This window comes from Anabrus simplex, chromosome 4 (assembly GCF_040414725.1).
Source record: "Anabrus simplex isolate iqAnaSimp1 chromosome 4, ASM4041472v1, whole genome shotgun sequence".
In the NCBI taxonomy this organism is placed as follows: Eukaryota; Metazoa; Arthropoda; class Insecta; order Orthoptera; family Tettigoniidae; genus Anabrus; species Anabrus simplex.
The window spans coordinates 234,608,377-234,626,107 of NC_090268.1; the positions used below are offsets into that span (position 1 = coordinate 234,608,377).

General features: G+C 45.9%; 1 protein-coding gene and 3 non-coding genes across 9 annotated transcripts in view; 2 read left to right on the forward strand and 2 right to left on the reverse strand.

Moving 5' to 3' along the window:
* LUBEL (Linear Ubiquitin E3 ligase) overlaps positions 1–17,731 on the forward strand; it is a 371,419-nt gene that overhangs the window by 152,392 nt on the left and 201,296 nt on the right. The gene's annotated exons all lie outside the window — the stretch shown is intronic.
* Positions 4,030–4,101, reverse strand: TRNAH-GUG (transfer RNA histidin (anticodon GUG)). The gene has a single exon. It is a non-coding gene; the product is annotated as a tRNA-His (tRNA).
* Positions 9,833–9,904, reverse strand: TRNAH-GUG (transfer RNA histidin (anticodon GUG)). Its single transcript has one exon. It is a non-coding gene; the product is annotated as a tRNA-His (tRNA).
* TRNAH-GUG (transfer RNA histidin (anticodon GUG)) lies at positions 15,038–15,109 on the forward strand. Its single transcript has one exon. It is a non-coding gene; the product is annotated as a tRNA-His (tRNA).

Consider the following 17,731-nt stretch of genomic DNA (forward strand, 5'->3'; position numbering starts at 1 on the left):
TATTATATTATTTAACCGAGAAAGATAAAGTGTAAGTTTTATTTACAAAAAGAATGATACCCAGACGCTCATTATATAAAGAAATACCTGTGTTTTCATTCCTGTAAAGTTGCCAATATGATATACAACTTTCTTTGAGGGTAGTCTTCATATAGGCCTCCAGACACAAAAGTAGTTTCTTGCTGAAAGTGGCAAACTGTAGCCTATGGAGCTTTGTTATTTTCGTGGATGTAATTGATAAATTGTACGAATCGCTCTATTTTGAAGTAGTTGTCTATTAAACATGACAGAACGGTCATATAATTGGACGTTCAAAGTTACGCTCAAGAGTTCTGTAACCTCACACCCAAAATGTAACTAATGAAGACAATTTCTTGATTGTTATAAGCTCAACATTGTGTGGTTCTTTCTCTTCCGGATTTCATGAAGAGGCAAGTCCTAATAATAGGTCTACATTCTAATCGGACATCGTTCAGAATGAACTCTGGTTGATAGTACGGCCTGCAAATCAGTTCCGTCTGCACACACCGCACAAGAACGGTCGACATATTCTGTTTCATTAGTCAGGGCACTTGGCTTTATTAGCCTGGCGTGCATCCATTAGCGTTATCACTATTCGTGACTGCTGTGCTGACCTCTCACAAAGCAGTTTACATTGGAAAGGAGGTTCTTTGGTCTCACATGGAATCACAGACCTCTTTCACTTATTTCCTTCATCGTGAAATGCAAACTGAGCAATTCAGTTCAGAGGAGGAGTTACGAATTTGTTCTGGCGACATAAGAAATATTCTTATTATAGTTTTTATTGCTGCTGTAGCTGTAAGTGGTGGAGAGCAACATCTCTGTCATTCATCCTGTTCGATTTCCCGGCTGAGGCGTGGTTCGCTCAGTCTTGTGAGGTTAACTCAGGTGCACGGTAGTGTACACGATCATGACGTGAAATCTCCTATGGGTGGGGAGGGGTTAGGGGCTAGGGGGTAGAATACATCCACGGTATCCCCTGCATGACCTAAGATGTGTCTGACAACAATCGGGGGCACTTATATCCACCTCTTAAAATAGTAATCATCACCTCCACCTCACCAAGAAAAAAGGAGTCGTTAACATAGACAGACCAGTATCTGTGGGTCATCTGGCTGGGCAGAAGTCGATTTGGCAAGTCGAAGGTTTTTAATCTGTTGTAAGGGCCATGCCTCTTATAGTTATTTGAAATGCTGTTCTATTCACTCACCATGGGAAATGACATTACGCCTTAAGACATCATAAATAACTTCTTGTATTTACCTACTTTAAATGCGATGATGGCGATCAGGGGCGCCGACTCCGGGAGTGCTACGGTACTCCAGCACCGCCCCCCCCCCCTCATCAAACATTTTTGTGCGGGTGCCCAGCAATTCCCACAGACAAGGAAAAGAAAGACTGAAAAAGAGATAACAGAAAGAAAGAAAGAAAGAAAGAAGAAAAGGGGCTGGGAATTTCTTGTCATGGTTCTTAACACTAGCATTACCAAGATATTTTTGTCCCTACACTCCCAACGGGGAAGGGGGGGGGGGTTCAGAAGAGCCCACTGATAAACTTTCGTTTACTTTAATCTCAATCACAACTGAGTTATATGGATATTTTATTTTATTAATTAAACCTGATTCATCCAAAACTTCAGAAAGGGTATTGATTCTAGAGGTAGTTAAGTTTGCAAAAGATCGCTTTTAACTATACCCATTTTTATATGTACATTAGAAGTTCTTTTTCCGCCTTGAGAAGATTCAAAACTTATTTTCGCATTAACATGACGCAATGAAAATTGAACAACAATTCAATCATACAAGTCCATAATCTTTCTTTCTTTCTTTCTTAATCTGTTTATCCTCCAGGGTTGGTTTTTCCCTCGGACTCAGCCAGGGATCCCACCTCTTCCGCCTCAAGGCCAGTGTCCTGGAGCTTCAGACTCTGGGTCGGGGATACAACTGAGAGGATCACCAGAACCTCGCACAGGCGGCCTCACCTGCTATGTTGAACAGGAGCCTTGCGGGGGAATGGGAAGATTGGAAGGGATAGACAAGGAAGAGGTAAGGAAGCGGCCGTGGCCTTAAGTTAGGTACCATCCCGGCATTTGCCTGGAGGAGAAGTGGGGAAACCACAGAAAACCACTTCCAGGATGGCTGAGGTGGGAATAGAACCCACCTCTAATCAGTTGTTCTCCCGAGGCTGAGTGGACCCCGTTCCAGCCCTCGTACCACTTTTCAAATTTCGTGGCAGAGCCGGGAATCGAACCCGGGCCTCCGGGGGTGGCAGCTAATCACACTAACCACAACACCACAGACGCGGACACTTCTTGTATTTTTCCTACTTTAAATGCGATGATGGAGATCTGGTTCGCCGACTCCAGGGGTGCTACGGTACTCGAGCACCCCCGCCTTCCTCAAACATTTTTGTGCGGATGCCCAGCAACCCCCACAGACAGGAAAAAGAAAGACTTTTCCTACTCTAAATGCGATGATGGAGATCTGGTTCGCCGACTCCAGGGGTGCTACGGTACTCGAGCACCCCCGCCTTCCTCAAACATTTTTGTGCGGATGCCCAGCAACCCCCACAGACAGGAAAAAGAAAGACTTTTCCTACTCTAAATGCGATGATGGAGATCTGGTTCGCCGACTCCAGGGGTGCTACGGTACTCGAGCACCCCCGCCTTCCTCAAACATTTTTGTGCGGATGCCCAGCAACCCCCACAGACAGGAAAAAGAAAGACTGAAAAGGACATATTAACAGAAGGAAAGAAGAAAAGGGGCTGGGAATTTCTTGTCATGGTTTTTAACACTAGCATTACCAAGATATTTTGTGGATTCTGAAGAGCCCACTGATAAACTTTCGTTTACTTTAATCTCAATCACAACAGAGTTATATGGATATTTTATTTTATTAATTAGATCTGTTTCTGTCCGCCTCTGTGGTGTAGTGGTTACTGTGATTAGCTGCCACCCCCGGAGGCCCGGGTTCGATTCCCGGCTCTGCCACGAAATTTGAAAAGTGGTACGAGGGTTGGAACGGGGTCCTCTCAGCCTCAGGAGGTCAACTGACCAGTACCTTGCCCAGGCGGCCTCACCTGCTATGTTGAACAGAGGCCTTGCGGTGGGGGGGGGGGAGAGATTGGAAAGGATAAACAAGGAAGAAGGAAGGAAGCGGCCGTGGCCTTAAGTTAGGTACCATCCCGGCATTTGCCTGAAGGAGAAGTGGGAAACCACGGAAAACCGCTTCCAGGATGGCTGTGGTGGGAGTCGAACTCACCTCTACTCAGTTGACCTCCCGAGGCTGAGTGGACCCCGTTCTCCTCGTACCACTTTTCAAATTTCGTGGCAGAGCTGGGAATCGAACCCGGGCCTCCGGGTGTGGCAGCTAATCACGGTAACCACTACACCACAGAGGCGGACACTGTACTTTCATGAGGGTTAAATAGCAACACTTTATTTTTTCTTTCCCCTTTATGGACTGTGAGTTTTTACAATTTACTTTACGTCGCACGACACAAACAGGTCTTATGGCGACGAAGGGATAGGAAAAGACTAAGAGTGGGAAGGAAGCGCTGACATTTGCCTGATTTGAAAATCGGAAACCACGGAAAGCCATCTTCAGGGCTACCGACAGTGCGTTTCGAACCCACTATCTCCCGAATGCAAGCTGATAGCTACGTGACCAACCACGTAGCCACTTACTCGGCTGGACTATGAGTTAGAGCACCCCCACTAATTTTCAAAACCCGGCACCCCGATGACGATTATTATTATTATTATTATTATTATTATTATTATTATTATTATTATTATTATTATTATTATTATTAATATCCAAGCGGAAATGTCTCAGAAACTGAAGTCATATTAAATATATTCGAAACTGTAATGTGATATAACTTGAGGTTTGTTTCATCAGTGCGAGTTCTGTCAGACATTTCTGTGACTTATTACCTTGTATAAGTTAGAAAGAAATTAAATCAATGAGGTAAAAATGACCTCTTCCGTGACAGTGTTTTACCACTGCCGTGACCAGGATTCGAACCTGGGTTATTGCGGCCACAACGCAATGTCCTAACCACTAGACGATCACGGCTAAGCGAGGCCACGTGGAGCGCGGCCGGGTGTGGCCAGTGTATTGCTACTGTGACGTGTAAAATCACTTTCTTGACAATGATAGGAGGCTTTGGCTGATTGGGACACTAGGCAGAGCGCCACACTTAAATGTTGAGCAAGTAGTAACTTAAGTAACAGATTGCAGTACAGTATTTGAAGTATTTGTTATCAGTACCACTGACATCGTGATCGTGAACGGTTAGACCGACACCAGGAGAGGGACAGGGTCCATGACAATTCCTCTCATCGGTTAAACATCAATTTAACATGGCCCGCCTCTGTGATTAGTGTGATTAACTGCCACTCCCGGAGGCCCGGGTTCGATTTCCGGCTCTGCCACGAAATTTGGAAAAGTGGTACGCGGACTGAAACCGAGTCCACTCAGCTTCGGGAGGTCCTGTGAGTAGAGGCGGGTTCGATTTCCGCCTCAGCCATCCTTGAAGTGGTTTTCCGTGGTTCCCCACATCTTTCTTCTGTTTACCCTCCAGGGTTGGATTTTCCCTCGGATTCAGCGAGAGATCCCACTTATACCGTCTCAAGGACAGTGTCCTGGAGCGTGAGACATTGGGTAGAGGGATACAACGGGAGGGGGGGAGACCAGTACGTCACCCAGACGGCCTCACCTGCTATGCTGAACAGGGGCCGGGGATGAGAAGGTTGGAAAGGGGGAGACAAGGAAGAGGGAAGGAAGCGACCGTGGCCTCAAGTTAGGTACCATCCCGGCATTTGCCTGGAGAAGTAGCAGAAAACCACGGAAAACCACTTCCAGGATGGTTGAGGTGGGAGTCGAACCCATCTCTACTCGGTTGACCTCCTGAGGCTGAGTTGCCCCGTTCCAGCCCTCGTACCAATTTTTTCTAATTTCGTGGCAGAGCCGGAAATCAAACCCGAGCCTCCGGGGGTTGCAGCTAATCACGCTAACCACTACACCTCCCGACGCTGAGTGGACCCCGTTCCATTTCTCGTATCATCATCATCATCATCATCATCTGTTTACCCTCCAGGTTCGGCTTTTCCCTCGGACTCAGCGAGGGATCCCACCTCTACCGCCTCAAGGGCAGTGTCCTGGAGCTTCAGACTCTTTGTCGTGGGATACAACTGGGGATAATGACCAGTACCTCGCCCAGGCGGCCTCACCTGCTATGCTGAACAGGGGCCTTGTGGAGGGATGGGAAGATTGGAAGGGATAGGCAAGGAAGAGGGAAGGAAGCGGCCGTGGCCTTAAGTTAGGTACCATCCCGGCATTCGCCTGGAGGAGAAGTGGGAAACCACGGAAAACCACTTCCAGGATGGCTGAGGTGGGAATCGAACCCACCTCCACTCAGTTGACCTCCCGAGGCTGAGTGGACCCCGTTCCAGCCCTCGTACCACTTTTCAAATTTCGTGGCAGAGCCGGGAATCGAACCCGGACCTCCGGGGGTGGCAGCTAATCACGCTAACCACTACACCACAGAGGCGGACCATTTCTCGTATCACTTTTCGAATTCTTGACAGAGCCGGGAATCAAACACGGTCCTCCGCGGGGAACAGCTAATCATGCTAACTGCTACATCACAGAGGTGGATATTATTATTATTATTATTATTATTATTATTATTATTATTATTATTATTATTATTATCATCATCATCATCTGTTTACCCTCCAGGTTCGGTTTTTCCCTCGGACTTAGCGAGGGATCCCACCTCTACCGCCTCAAGGGCAGTGTCCTGGAGCTTCAGACTCTTGGTCGGGGGATACAACTGGGGAGTATGACCAGTACCTCGCCCAGGCGGCCTCACCTGCTATGCTGAACAGGGGCCTTGTGGAGGGATGGGAAGATTGGAAGGGATAGACAAGGAAGAGGGAAGGAAGCGGCCGTGGCCTTAAGTTAGGTACCATCCCGGCATTCGCCTGGAGGAGAAGTGGGAAACCGCGGAAAACCACTTCCAGGATGGCTGAGGTGGGAATCGAACCCACCTCTACTCAGTTGACCTCCCGAGGCTGAGTGGACCCCGTTCCAGCCCTCGTACCACTTTTCAAATTTCGTGGCAGAGCCGGGAATCGAACCCGGGCCTCCGGGGGTGGCAGCTAATCACACTAACCACTACACCACAGAGGCGGACCTATTATTATTATTATTATTATTATTATTATTATTATTATTATTATTATTATTATTATTATTATTATTATTATTTCTGTATGAATCTGTTTACCCTCCAGGGTTGATTTTTTCCTCGGACTCAGTGAGGGTTCCCACCTCTACTGTCTCAAGAGCAGTGTCCTGGAGCGTGAGACTTTGGGTCGGAGGGATACAACTGGAAAGGAGGACCAGTACGTCACCCAGACAGCCTCACCTACTATGCTTGAACAGGGGTTTTGTAGGGAGATGGGAAGATTGGATGGGATAGACAAAGAAGAGGGAAGGAAGCGGCCGTAGCCTTAAGTTAGGCACCATGCCGGCATTTGGCTGGAGGAGAAGTGGGAATCCACGGAAAACCACTTCAAGGATCGCTGAGGTGGGAATCGAACCCACCTCTACACATTTGACCCCCCGAGGCTGAGTAGACCCCGTTACAGCCCTCGTACCACTTTTCAGATTTCGTGGGCGAGCCCGAAATCGAACCCGGTCCTCCGGGGATGGCAACGAATTATGTCAACCACTATACCACAGAGGAGGACATAATAATAATAATAATAATAATAATAATAATAATAATAATAATAATAATAATAATGAAATGAAATGTCGTATAGCTTTTAGTGCCGGGATATCCCAGAACGGGTTCGGCTCGCCAGGGGCAGGTCTTCCTATTTGACACCTGTAGGCGACCTGCGCGTCGTGATGAGGATGAAATGATGATGAAGACAACACATACACCCAGCCCCCGGGCCATTGGAATTAACCAATTAAGGTTAAAATCCCCGACCCGGCCGGGAATCGAACCCGGGACCTCTGAACCGAAGGCCAGTACGCTGACCGTTCAGCCAACGAGTCGGATAATAGTAATAATACTCGAATGTTCAGGAGAATGTCTTCTACAATAATTAGGATTTGAATTTAAGAATGCCTTACTAGTCCGCCTCTGTGGTGTAGTGGTTAGCGTGATTAGCTGCCACCCCCGGAGGTCCGGGTTCGATTCCCGGCTCTGCCACGAAATTTGAAACGTGGTACGAGGGCTGGAACGGGGTCAACTCAGCCTCGGGAGGTCAACTGAGTAGAGGTGGGTTCGATTCCCACCTCAGCCATCCTGGACGTGGTTTTCCGTGGTTTCCCACTTCTCCTAACTTAAGGCCACGGCCACTTCCTTCCCACTTCCTTGTCTATCCCTTCCAATCTTCCCCATCCCCCGCAAGGCCCCTGTTCAGCATTGCAGGTGAGGCCGCCTGGGCGAGGTACTGGTCATTCTCCCCAGTTGTATCCCCGACCAAGAGTCTGAAGCTCCAGGACTCTGCCCTTGAGGCGGTAGAGGTGGTATCCCTCGCTGAGTCCGAGGGAAAAACCGAACCTGGAGGGTAAACAGATGATGATGATGATGATGAATGCCTTACTGTGAACAATCGAGATTTTCTTCTGAAGATGCGGAGTAAAGATTTCTGTGAAACGTAAAAAGTTTCACCTTGTTTTCTTGACACGGCTTAAGCCCAAAAGCCCATATCATGTCTATATACATATTCGTAAAAACCAGAACACATTGAAAGACTAGAGATAGGAAGTTCATATTCACAGAACAAGTGCATTACTATGTTCTTAAGAATTGATTAGCATTTGAACCATGTCGGCCCTCAGGTTCAAGGTCCACTTCGATATCTCGGCGCACCACCACCGACTGGTAAAATGTGCCTAACCGAAGGTAATAGATTAATGTGACTTGAGCAGATGTGCAGGATGCCTCGCAGACGTACGCGAGAACCGTACCGTCATATGAATGAGTTCGAAATGAGTCCGGAAAATTGCTGCTCGTGTGGGATGAAGTGTGTCGGCAGTGCAACGGATGTATACAGAATGGTTCACAGAAGGCCGTAGAACACAATGAGATGGGTCTGGCCGTACCACCCAGACCACCTCCCGAGAAGATCGACACCCCATGCGAATGGCATGGCCCTCCTCGGCTCTGGCGCAACAGTGGAACAGTGTAACACATCGTACACTATCAGGAGTGACAGTCCGTCGCCGTTTATTACGGTCTGCATTCGCACAAGACATACAGCGCTAACTCAAGGCCTTATGGTGTGGGGTGCTATTGGGTAAAACCACAAATCACAGCTGGTGCGTGTCCAGTGCACTGTGACCAGTTTCACCTACGTGAATTATATCCTGCGACCCATAGCCATACCCTTTCTGCACGACACCCCAGACGCCATATTTCAGCAGGACAATGCGCGACCTCATGTTGCTGGACGAACACGTGCCTTCTTGTTGTCTCAGGATGTCAGAATGTTGCCCTGGCCCGCCCGTTCACCGGAGTTGTCACCAATCGAAAATGTGTCGGATATGGTGAAACGAAGGGTACGGCGCTGTGACCCAGTACCAACCACCAAAAATGAACCAGGTAAATGCAGCCTAGATGGCTATACCCCAGGATGTCATTCGCGTCTTATACGCGTTGATGCCATCACGCATGGAACAAGTTATCAGTGCCCACGGAAGACCCAATGCCTACTAGGCAACAGGACACATGCTGAACTTACGAGACTGAAATGCTAATCGTTTCTGCAGAACATACTAATGAATATGTCCTGTGAATATGAACTTCCTATCTCTAGTCTTTCAAGGTGTCCTGATGGTTATGAACATGAGTGTATATTGCTCTTAGTTTTAGGTCCGTCTATCAATCACTACTGATCTGCATTTAAGGCAGTCGCCCAGGTGGTTGATTCCCTACCTGTTGTTTTCCTAGCCTTATCTTAAATGATTGCAAATAAATTGAAAATTTATTGAACATTTCCCGTCGTAAGTTATTTCAATTTAACTCCCCCTTCCTATAAACGAATAATTGCCCCCCAATTTGTCCACCTGAATTCCAACTTTATCTTCATATTGTCGACAAAGATAAGTCTTGTAGCGATGATGAGATAGATCATTCTCAGAGTTCTATTTTCTAGAAACCGAACCACCCATTCAGTCACTCTTTTCTCAAGTCCAATTGCACTCATTTTTGCCAATAGTCTCCCATGATCTACTCTATCAAATGCCTTAGACAGGTCAATCGCGATACAGTCCAATTGACCGCCTGAATTCAGGATATCTGCTATATCTTGCTGGAATCCTGTATGTATATATATTATATTATATTATATTATATTATATTACACTAGCAAATGTACCCGTGCTTCGCTACGGTATTCTACATTGTATTCGAATATCGAAGTAAATACTGTACATACAATAAATAAGATAAATAAGGGCAGGGACCTGCAGGGAAGCGACCGTAACCTTAACTTCAATTAAGGTACAGCCCCAGCATATGCCTGGTTTGAAATGGGAAACCATGGAAAACTATTTTTAGGGCTGTCGACAATGACAGGGGCTCGAATCCATTATCACTGGAGTGCAAGCTCACAGTTACGTGACCCTGACCGCGTAACCAACTTGCTCCGTAATATCAGATTATTTTCCGTCAATATAATTGATATCACGTTCAAGTAGATGATGTTACTCTGTTTACACTGGAAAGGAACTGAAATAACGAGTTAAAATAACCTCCACCGTGACAGTGTTCTACCACTGCCGTGACCAGGATTCGAACCTGGGTTATTGCGGCCACAACGCAATGTCCTAACCACTAGACGATCACGGCTAAGCGAGGCTACGTAGAGCGCGGCCTGGTGGGGTCGGTGTGTTGCTACTGTGACGTGTAAACTACTTTCTTAGCAATGATAAGAGACCTTGTCTGATTGGAACATCGGAAAGAGCGGTACACTTCAATCTTGAGCAAGTGGCACAGTTAGCTAACAGACTGATGTAAAGCCGGCTTTACATTTACGAGTAGGCTAACTCTTATACGAGTAGGCTACTCGGACTGACTCGGATAAGAAATCGTAAATGTAAACGATGACTCGTACGTACTCGTAGCTCGTATACGAATAGCAATCAAAGTAGAGAGGCGACTTGCATCCGAGTTAGACTGTTTTAAAAATGGCGGAGACTAAATACTGCGGGATGTCTCGTGAAAATCTGGAGGAGTTCATTAATTTATACTACAGAGCGGAGTGCCTGTGGAAAGTTAAGTGTTCTCAATATCGGGACATCAATGCGAGAAATAAGGCCTATGAAGTTAAACATAACTACGGATCTAGTTAAAAAGAAAATCAACAACTTTTGGAACGAACAAGGAAATAGTTGAGGCTGATATACGCGTCAAGGATTCTAATGATTTGAAGCTATCTCCAGTAGCTAAAAATCTGAGTCACTGGCAGTTGCAGCTGAGAATTGATACAACTTCTAATCTGAGTGTTTTCTTTGGGGATATGAGGGGCAACCTAGAAAAAATTATCATCATCATCATCATCTGTTTACCCTCCAGGTTCGGTTTTTCCCTCGGACTTAGCGAGGGATCCCACCTCTACCGCCTCAAGGGCAGTGTCCTGGAGCTTCAGACTCTTGGTCGGGGATACAACTGGGGAGTATGACCAGTACCTCGCCCAGGCGGCCTCACCTGCTATGCTGAACAGGGGCCTTGTAGAGGGATGGGAAGATTGGAAGGGATAGGCAAGGAAGAGGTAAGGAAGCGGCCGTGGCCTTAAGTGAGGTACCATCCCGGCATTCGCCTGGAGGAGAAGTGGGAAACCACGGAAAACCACTTCCAGGATGGCTGAGGTGGGAATCGAACCCACCTCTACTCAGTTGACCTCCCGAGGCTGAGTGGACCCCGTTCCAGCCCTCGTACCACTTTTCAAATTTCGTGGCAGAGCCGGGAATCGAACCCGGACCTCCGGGGGTGGCAGCTAATCACGCTAACCACTACACCACGGAGGCGGACTAGAAAAAATTAATTACTAATAATATGCCAGTATTTAGCATATCGGTACCGGTATTATAAAAGTCATTTCGTCCACTTACCAAATGTACCAAAATCCATCCTTAAGAAGTCTCTATAACCATCTCCTCCCTCGTTTAATAAATCAACTAGTAAATGTTCCTGTATTCCAAAAACGGGTCTTTTCTTCAAGGATTCTTTAACCCAAAAGCTCCTGTCTTTTTTCGCTTCATTCTGTTGTCTTGTTTTAAAACACAGCAGCAAGATACCAGCCATAGCAAGACGTTTTCGTCTGCTTGGAGCCGTATTGGAAACTGTACTCTTATACGAGTAAGCACCATAAATGTAAACGCGTTTCCTACTCGTATACGAGCGCTCGTATACGAGTTACTCGTAAATGTAAAGCCGGCTTAATATATTATCAATACTTTTGACACATTACGATTAGATCGGTACCAGGCGAGTACGTCGTGCGGTTAGGGGCGCGCAGCTGTGAGCGTGCAACCGGGAGATAGTGGTTTCGAACCCCACTGTCGGCAGCCCTGAAGATGGTTTTCCGTGGTTTCCCATTTTCACACCAGCGCATGCTGGGGCTGGAACTTGATTAAGGCCACGGGCGCTTCCTTCCCACTCCTCTCCCTTTCTGACCTATTTGTCGGTGCGATGTAAAGCACAATTGTAAAACATTGGTATAGTTGAGGACAAAACATGACGACCTCGCCTCACACCACTACTCTCCAGCGGCAGCCCGGTGTCCGTTAGGGGCTACAGCATTTACTACGTCTGCCATAGTCAGAGTTGCCAAATCGTGCACCTCATTAGCACCAAACGAGCCGGAGCAGGAATAAAACATTTTTATGGAATTTATTTTCGATATAAACTAAATTATTATTATTATTGTTATTATTATTATTATTATTATTATTATTATTATTATTATTATTATTGTCCGCCTCTGTGGTGTAGTGGTTAGCGTGATTAGCTGCCACCCCCGGAGGCCCGGGTTCGATTCCCGGCTCTGCCACGGAATTTGAAAAGTGGTACGAGGGCTGGAACGGGGTCCACTCAGCCTCGGGAGGTCAACTGAGTAGAGGTGGGTTCGATTCCCACCTCAGCCATCCTCGAAGTGGTTTTCCGTGGTTTCCCACTTCTCTTCCAGGCGAATGCCGGGATGGTACCTAACTTAAGGCCACGGCCGCTTCCTTCCCTCTTCCTTGCCTATCCCTTCCAATCTTCCCATCCCTCCACAAGGCCCCTGTTCAGCATAGCAGGTGAGGCCGCCTGGGCGAGGTACTGGTCATACTCCCCAGTTGTATCCCCCGACCAAGAGTCTGAAGCTCCAGGACACTGCCCTTGAGGCGGTAGAGGTGGAATCCCTCGCTAAGTCCGAGGGAAACACCGAACCTGGAGGGTAAACAGATGATGATGATGATTATTATTATTATTATTATTATTATTATTATTATTATTATTATTATTATTATTATTATTATTATTATTATTATTATTATTATTATTATTATTATTATTATTATTATTATTATTATTATACAGACAGGTATTTTAAACCCCATACTTTTCAGAAGACGACAAAGTGTCTTAGCCCATACGGAAACTGATAATCTGTTCCAGCTGTCTTCTGCTTCATTGATTCTGTTAGGTCACCTATTGTTGAAGATTTACCGTCCCTATAACACTCAAAAACTGTTCGACGAAGCAGGTCCCGAGTGAAATCGTCTATTTTATCATATTCAAATTTCTGCTTCCGAACTTTCTTTTTAGTGGGGTTTCATAGGTATTGGCATAACTTGTTTTAACTATTTTTTCACCGTAGTAACACAGATTACTGTCGCTACCGATGCTAAATTATTTAAATTTTTACCAGTTATAACACCGCCATTTCCTAAAGAAATATTTAATGTTCCTCGCCAACATCACGGTTTGTTTTCGTACTTTAACACCTCTGCCAATCACATTTTTGCCACTTTTAGTTGGAGTTCTTGGTGAGGAAGGAGAAGAAGAAGGTCCAGGCAGCTGATTTAATTCTGCTTCGTTACACTGTGAGTCTGGATTTACCCACGGCCGGAATACCGACATATTAATGCTCTTGCGCTAAACTGATAAGTTATAAATATTACAAATATCAGTTATTTCATATCTTACTATTAATAATGCTCACTAGGTCACTGCCCTGCACTCGGCATGAAGAAAGAGTCAAGACTGAAGAGAGCGGTTTGGCAACATCGCCATACCAAGCAAGGATCACATGGAGCTCATTAACTCAGCAGGGTGCAGGGTGGGATTAACGGCTGGCTTCCAGGTCGCTTCCAAGAACTCAGGTCGTCATGTTTTGTCCCCAGCTATACCGAGAGGGGCCTATGAGCCATGGTCACCGCCATCATTTCATCACGTTAGGAATATATCCTTGTTTACTAATAAAAATCTGGTTCAAATATTTAGATGTAAGGACAATTTCGTGTCACTGCCGTCTGCTTGGTTGGAATGTGGTCAAGTATTGTCACTACTGCATACTTCATAGTAACAAGGATACCAAACAACATTAGCATAGTGTATATCTACGTGAAAGTTATCCTTTAAAGAAACTAAAGCAGCACCAGCAACTACATTTATATTAATACAAATTTTCCGGACCGGAAAGTTCGAGCAGGCACCTCGAGTGGTTCATTTTCAGATTTTTTTTTTTCCGCCACACTCTACCAGGTCGGAGGGTGGAGGCAAATACGGCGATACCTTCAGTAACTCTTCATTCACATACGTCATTTTCTCTAGTGTATGATATTTGTTTTTTGCTAATGGCTTTACGTCGCACCGATACAGATAGGTCTTATGGCGACGATGGGATAGGAAATGCCTAGGAGTTGGAAGGAAGCGGCCATGGCCTTAATTAAGGTACAGCCCCAGCATTTGCCTGGTGTGAAAATGTAAAACCACGGAAAACCATCTTCCGGGCTGCCGACAATGCGATTCGAACCCACTATCTCCCGGATGCAAGCTCACAGCCTCACGCCGCTGACCGCACGACCAACTCGCCCGGTACCATATTTGAATTATGATGATCAATCACTCAGAATATGTTTTCAATTAACTTTCGTTACAGATGTTTACAAGTGGGTAAATTACTAGCGTTTTATATATTTAAATAGAGAAAGTCCGCCACTGTGGTGTAGTGGTTAGCGTGGTTAGCTGCCACCCCCCGGAGGCCCGGGTTCGATTCCCAGCTCTGCCGGGAAATTTGAAAAGTGGTACGAGGGCTGGAACTGGGTCCACTCAGCCTCCGGAGGTCAACTGAGTAGAGGTGGGTTGGACTCCCATCTCAGCCATCCTCGAAGTGGTTTCCAACTTCTCCTCCAGGCAAATGCCGGGATGATACCTAACTTAAGGCCACGGCCGCTTCCTTCCCTCTTCCTTGCCTATCCCATCCACAATCTTCCCATCCCTCCGCAAGGCCCCTGTTCAGCATAGCAGGTGAGGCGGTCTGGGCGAGGTACTGGTCATCCTCCCCAGTTGTATCCCCCGACCCAGAGTCTGAAGCTCCAGGACACTGGCCTTGAGGCGGTAGAGGTGAGATCCCCCGCTGAGTCCGACGGAAAAACCGACCCTGGAGGATAAACAGATTACGAACGAACGAACGAACGAACGAACGAACGAACGAACGAACAGCAAGTACCTATCTTGAATGGTGTATTTTTGGTTCTTTCTTCTCACACGCAGTAACAGGGTTTGCTTAAATATAATAATAGTCACGATCATCGTATCACTCGTATTGATAATAGATTAAAACAATATGTTACTTAAGTGTGCTACTTGCTAATCATTTAAATGTAGCGCCGTCTGACGTTCCAATCAAGGTCTTCTGTCCCTGTTAAGAAAGTTTACACGTCACAGTAGCAATATATAGACCCCACCAGGCGGCGCTGTACGTGGCCTCGCTTAGCCGTGATCGTCTAGTGGTTAGGACATTGCGTTGTGGCCGCAATAACCCAGGTTCGAATCCTGGTCACGGCAGTGGTTGAACACTGTCACGGAAGAGGTCATTTTTGCCTCATTATTTCAGTTACATTCCAACTTAAACAGATTTAATTCCTGCAGAAGAACCTGATGTAATTTAACCTGACGAAAAAATTATTATTATTATTATTATTATTATTATTATTATTATTATCTGTTTACCCTCCAGGTTCGGTTTTTCCCTCGGACTTAGCGAGGGATCCCACCTCTACCGCCTCAAGGGCAGTGTCCTGGAGCTTCAGACTCTTGGTCGGGGGATACAACTGGGGAGTATGACCAGTATCTCGCCCAGGCGGCCTCACCTGCTATGCTGAACAGGGGCCTTGTGGAGGGATGGGAAGATTGGAAGGGATAGGCAAGGAAGAGGGAAGGAAGCGGCCGTGGCCTTAAGTTAGGTACCATCCCGGCATTCGCCTGGAGGAGGAGTGGGAAACCACGGAAAACCACTTCCAGGATGGCTGAGGTGGGAATCGAACCCACCTCTACTCAGTTGACCTCCCGAGGCTGAGTGGACCCCGTTCCAGCCCTCGTACCACTTTTCAAATTTTCGTGGCAGAGCCGGGAATCGAACCCGGGCCTCCGGGGGTGGCAGCTAATCACGCTAACCACTACACCACAGAGGCGAACATTATTATTATTATTATTATTATTATTATTATTATTATTATTATTATTATTATTATTATTATTATTATTATTATTATTATTATATTCAGGAATGGATTTAACATCACAGCAGTAGGTTGGTGAATTTCCTTGTTGAATACGTGTTGACCGCCTTAAAGGGATGACTCATCTTGGAAGACATTGATATGAAATTTAGAAGTGGGGCTCCAGATTCCTGATAGGCTCATAGTACCTGGTTCACTCAGCCTACAATCGATATGAACAGAAAGTTCATTCCTAGGGTAAAGGCAGGCAGGCAGACATGTACAGCTCATGTCATCGATACCAGTTAGTGTAGAGTTTTCGAAATGGAAGACTTTACCTTCAACTGTTTCAAGGACATTGATGGCACATTTACGACAGATAGTAAACACCGCAATAACATAATTCGACAGAATCCACACACGATCAGCTGAGTAGCGTAATTCATTACTTATTGAAGATGATGATGATAATAATAATAATAATAATAATAATAATAATAATAATAATAATGTCCGCCTCTGTGGTGTAGTGGTTAGCGTGATTTACTACCACCCCCGGAGGCCCGGGTTCGATCCCCGGGTCTGAAACGAAATTTGAAAAGTGGTACTAGGGGTCCACTCAGTCTCAGGAGGTCAACTGAGTAGACGGGGTTCGATTCCCACCTCAGTCATCCTCGAAGTGGCTTTCCGTGGTTTCCCACTTCTCCTCCAGGTATAATGGTACCGGCCACGGCCGCTTCCTTTCCTTCCCTCTTCCTTGTCTGTCCCTTCCAATCTTACCATCCCGCACAAGGCTCCTGTTGAGCATAGCAGGTGAGGCCGCCTGGGCGAGGTACTGGTCCTCCTCCCCACCCGATCCAAAGTCTGAAGCTCCAGCAAACTGCCCTTGAGGCGATAGAGGTGTGATAATACTAGCTTCGCTCGCGAGGATTTTGTAATTTGATCAAAATTAGTTGTTCCTGGGTACTGCACTAAGCCATTATGTGTAAATCCCTAAAGTAACATGTTAGGTTTTTGTGATTTATTGTACATAATTTCACTGCTGTAGAACCCTGGAGCTAACGTTGCCATGGTTACGGCAGTTCATTTCTTTATCGGATTCCTAGAGCAGGGGTAGTGTGGTGCCAATATTTCCGTAATGGTTGGTTTTAGGGCCTTAAAACACGGTTTTCGGGCACATAGGGCTTACCGAGTTTTGTTCTTTGTGTCAAGAGGATTAAATTGAGCTTTGTCTCGTCCTTATGCGACAAATTCGATATTTTGCCTATATTAGCCTATTATTTTTAATCGCGTGTGATTAATTCTTCTGGCTCGGGGACAGTTTGTTTGTGTTTGTCCCAACATTCTCCTCTTCATATTCACTCAACACACCACATTACCAACCACAACAGGAACGCGCAATAGTAATTACATCCCTACAAATGCGGTTGCCGTCAAGAAGGGCATCCAGCCGTAAAACAGGGTCAAATCCACATGTGCAACACAGTTTGCGCCCGCAACCCCACAGGTGTGGGTAAAGCGGTAGAAGAAGAAGATACTCATTTTAAAAATTCACCCGCTTTTTCATTCTTTTCACCCGCTTAAGTGGATTTTAAAAAAGTGCGTTTATTTTTAAAAGAGATTCCAAGTACAAATTTTTACGTCTGTAACATGTTCATTTTGTGAGATATATGTATCCTCATATAAATAATTCAACTCCTTCCTCACTTCTTTTCACCCCCACCCCCTCAAGTGGATTTTCCGAAAACGAACATTTGTGTTCTTTTATTTTTTACAGGGGATTCCAAATACCAGATTTCATGTCTGTAACATGTTAGGCTTTTGTGATATATTGTAGACAATTTCGCTGCTGTAGGATCCTGGAACTGACGTTGCCATGATTACGGCCGTTCATTTCTTTATGCGATTCCTAGAGGAGGGGTAGTGTGGTGCCAATATCTCCATAACGGTTGGTTTTGGGCCTTAAAGC